Raw genomic sequence first — 5,046 nt, forward strand, 5'->3', positions numbered from 1 at the left:
GCTGATAAAGTTTGAAGCCAGAACCTTGTCAGCAAACAGGATTTTTGCTGGCAGTGCAGGAAATAATCTTTTGTTTATAAATTAATTAAAACATAGTTTTCCCTCTGTTTTCACGGCTGTTAGAGGGGCATTTGTTGAGCAAAATATCCTACATTTTCCTTTTCTAACAAATGACATTGCCCATAGTGGAAAGAGAGATTTCCAGTAGTATTAAGTCAGGCTTTCAGGAGAGAGGAATGTGCTTGGACTTGTTTTCATTTTTTGAGTGAGGATTCCTTGCAAAGCCACTGGGAGCTGCATTTCATGAGGTTTTGTTTGAATATATTCTTTCTTCTGGATTTGTGTGTGTTCAACTCACTCCTCCCCCAAGTTCCAATCTGAGTTTCAAGTTCAAGTGAACTGAAAATCTCAACAAGAAACTCCCACGTTTCCTCTGACTCGTGACAAACTCATGAGTTTCACATGACTTTGATGCAAAACTATAATCGGTCCCGGGTTTTATTTACTTTTAAGGAGGGGTGAACCTGAATGAACATTTCCATAAAACCAGGGGTAGAATCTGTGAATGGAAGTGTAATGCCAGTGCATACATGTGGTGTGTCTGTTTCATTACGTTTGGATGCCAGAAACTCTTCTCCTCACTCCAAGACCAGATTTACATGATTTGCTCTCATGGAGCTCAATAGGATCTATGCTGCCATAAGATAACCAGAGTTTTGAAGCCTAAGTTTCACAACAAACTAGATCCAACAGCTTGAACCAACAGTTTCAAGCTGTTGCTGTGGAAAGGGCTGACTCTCCCCAACTCAAAGCCTCATGGTTCTGCTATGAGGTGGGACAAATCTAACAGAAAAAACATACATGAACCACATTCACTTTTCTTTGGAATGCTGCACATTGCCACCCATCCCTCAGAGCCCTGCTGGCTCAGCTCAGGCTGCCCCAGGTGACTCCACGTACCCAGGGGTTCTGTGACACCACAGAGCATCTTCCCTTCCCATATGCCTACTGCAGCCTACATATCTACATCAAGCATCCTGTTTCCACTCCTCGACCCAACCCTACAAATTATGCACTGCTGTAGTCAACACTGCGACATTTTAAGTTGCTTTTAGCATTCAAGCCTGGCTCTGCTCAGACAAAGGTGGACAGCTGAAAATCCCCACATACTTCACTTTTCTAATTTATGCAGCACAGCACTCAGATTTGCAAGGAGGTAAATGAAATGAGCATATGAACATTTTACACAAAAACTTTCCTAATTCTCTCCTGGTATTTTGAAAAGAGTAAAACACTAGAGTGTCAAGAATCGTTGGAAAAGAGTGGAAATTCTTCTCAGCTTGCTTATTTCTTTGTGTACGGTACTATTAATGGAAATGGTGATATGGGATAGGATTTGCTGGTTTGTTCAGTTTCTTAGCCTTGGAGAGTTGTTGTTTGATATTCTGATTTCTATTTGCATTTAAGCTTTTGTTTAGCAAACACAGAACAGGTTGTTTTCACAAAAGAAAGACTAAAAGTTGGAAACGTGCAATATTAATCTGATCTGTGCAACATGTATGTGTATGGCTTCAATAGAAAAACTATATTAAAAAAAACAAAAACAAAAGGCATGAAATGCCTGTTCCTGCTTCTGCTTTTAATTGGTGACATCTGGGTTTGTTGAGATTGAATGAAACTTTTATTTTGTGATTTTGAGAAGGAAGAGATGTCTGACTAGTTATCTTTATATGGTTTCATTTCCTCTCATGTCCCCTTCTCTTTCATTTTACTGTTTGAAGACTTCTAAGGTAAGCACAAGGGAGCCAAGATTTCTGCCTGCAGTCCAGAGTGAGCTCTGCACCACTTACCTGCAGCACCAGCATGGGCCGCTCACTTCAGCTTTGCGCTCTCATCTGTAAAACAGTTAATGACACAGCTCAGAAAACTTCGCGCTATGTTCATCAAAACCTTTACGTAGAGCTAATGTATAGTATATTTATATTAGTATTCAGAACGCTTTTGATTTTGCATTAGTAGGATATAATTTTTCAGAAAGAGGCTTTCTTAGGAAATTTGGTTTTAATTACACTGGAATTGCAGTTACTGGTGGTGCCTACACCCACACAAGCTATATGTAGGTTAGCTTATGGAAGTTCTATGTAGCAAGTAGCATGTTGCTTCACCAACCCCCCTTACACACATTGGATGATGATTGATCTCACCAGGTACCACCAGTTCTTACCTCTCTGCGATCAGAATTCGACATCACAGCTTTATCGTGGCTCTTTGTGTCACACTGTATTTTCTTTCGCTTTAGCAATCATCTATAGAACTCAATATATGCAGGAATATGAAATAGTGAATATTTCTATGGCCTGGAACAGAAAACAGCAACTGGAATGCAGTTTCCAGCAGAAAATGTCTGAGGGAAATTTCTGTCTGTGGCAGCAAAATGACACACCAAGCAGACAGAAAGCAACATTCATAATGTTAGGAGCCCACTTTCTGCAGTGCATAAATTCAAGACAATGAAAATGTAATGAATAAAGCATTTCGAGAGGTGATTGTGACAAGGACAGCACGGGGGAGGAGGGGTGCTGGATCCGGGGATCTGGCAGCCGACCACTCCAAGTCGGCCACGCTCACTGCTGGGAGGGGGCTTGAAACTGGGAAACGTTTCAGGCCAAGGGTTCCCAGAAACTTTCCCTTCCCAAGCTAGAGAATCAAGAGCAACACTGAGATGGAGAACAGAATCAGGCTGCTCTATCTAGCTGCGTAAGACCCTGATTCTTCGCAACATCTGGCTGCATGTAAAGGATTTCAGCAATACATAAAGGATCCCAGCTCTTGCAGACCAGGCAGTCTGGTGAAAGCATCCCACTGCAATAGAAACTTCAGTATAAAAATTCATCAGCCCCAAACAAATGCCTGTTGGGAGCTGCAAAAAGCCACTAAGTCCTGATCCCTGTAGGAGCTCCAGACATTGCTGGGAGCCACTGCTAACAAGGAGCCAAATCTGAAGCTGAGGCTGCTTGGAACCTCTGAGGATTTGGCCTTCGATTTGAGCAGCCTGCAGACCCCAAAGCCCAATCCTGGGAGGCTGCTGTATAATTCTGAATAAGCTGTAGGGGAGAAAAATCAGAGGCAAGCTTTCAACCTTCTTGATTGGTTTTAGTAAAGATTTTCAAAGTTATCTTCAGAAGGAAAAGGGCCAGGAAAGAACCCACTTGAAGGAAATCTGAAAACCCACGTTGTGTTCCTGCCCTCTCCGAAACAGGAGCCATTTTCAGTCTTGTGCCTGGTGGCAAAGGTAAGTTTGAGCAGAAAAAGAGAATAAAAAGAATTATTGTCAGAACCAGTATAAAAGCACAACTGAGGCTGATGATTCTGTCACTCATTTTCACACTCCTGCACAAATCTGTGTGTTTTCCATTTCTGAAATCAGCCAAAGATTTTCAAATGTCAAATACATTTTGTGTGTGTGTGTGAAATTCCTAACAGGAAGCTGTAATCAGAATTTCATTAAAACCTTTATTCTATACATACACCATGCCAAACTTCGACAGATCATCAGCTGGACCTTACAAAATCCTGAACATTAGCACAATAATTTCAAAACTAGGGGGAAAAAAAAAAGAACAAAATATGGAAAATAAGAAACAGAATTCTCAGCACGCTTGGGTTCTTTATGCTCTCATGATGACTTCCGAATGTTGAGGGATTACATCTTGAGGTATATTTTTGGGATCACACTTTCAAGATTTCCTACACAATCATGAGAACCAGAAAGTTTTGTTCTAATTTAAACAAAAAGTCCTTTTGCATTTGCAAGAGCTGAGGCTTTAAATAAAATACCAAGAACCTCAAAGTTAATGATTAAATTGTAAGAACTGGCAACTCTGCCTATAATAAGCAAGCAGAACTGCTCAGAAGCTGGTAGAAGAGGATGAGGAATTAAGTGCCATATAAGATGGGAGAAGGTTTTGTAACATTACTGCTTTGGAGAGGTTGCATTCTTACCTTAGGTAGGTGCTGCTGTGAGCCACTATCTCAGCTCTCAGGTGCCAAGGCATGGCTTTTCAGGGGACTCTCTGAGACTTAAATGCTGTCAAGCAATTTCAGTCCACTCACTTTTCCGGATTGTATTTCTCTCTTTCCTTTGCATCTGATTTTTTTTCCCCTTTGCTATCAGACTGTTCCAGTGAGTTTCTTTTTAAACAGTTCATTCCTTCTCCTCCCTCAGCTATTTTCCTCACATTCCCATCTCTCCCGTCTCTGCATTCACTGATGAGCATGCTCAGGCCTGGCATGTTGGTGGGCTGTCATGCAGCCTAGGCAGGTATCAATACATGGCAAAAATGGTGAGTTGAAGGGACCTTCCAGAGCAAGGCTTCCCAAATATTTGTGCACTGATTGATTAATATCAACTCTCAAAATGTCTCATCTATCACCACACACCAAATTTCTCACAATGTCAAAAGGACCTTTATTTCTAACAACCTCCTCCCTATCCAACCACCTGCACTGTGGGAGAATAGCACCTCTATTACTCACTAAGACAGACACTATTGAACCTGTACTTAAAGTCTCCTTGGGACAAGATGACGTAAATAATTCCTAAGGAGCTTCTTCCAGTGCTTCATCATATTAACAGAAGTAAAATCTGTCTGATATCTTTCCCAGGATATCATCTCATTCTTTCCCAGCAGACATGAAAGAAAGAGGAAGGTAGTTCTGTCCTCTGTGGTGTCCTTCCTTCTTCCTCCTTTTTGCTTCTGCATTCAGCATCAGTCCGTCCCTTGCAATGGACATGGAGTGGTGTTTTGGTGTATCCAGAACACAATGTTTCTTTCAAGCAATAGGAAACAACCCTAAATAAGAACAACTGAAATATTTAATTCCAATGTCAGAAGGGATGCAGATGTGAGTTAAATTAATTATTTTATAAGCTCTTTCAAATGCAAAAAGTGTTTCATAGTAAATGACAGATGTGTTTGTCTTAAATAAATACATATGTTTATACATCTGGTATTTTCAATAGGTGTTGTGGATATGTGACTATAT

Source organism: Phasianus colchicus, chromosome 13, assembly GCF_987193195.1.
Source record: "Phasianus colchicus chromosome 13, bPhaCol1.hap1.1, whole genome shotgun sequence".
NCBI lineage: Eukaryota > Metazoa > Chordata > Aves > Galliformes > Phasianidae > Phasianus > Phasianus colchicus.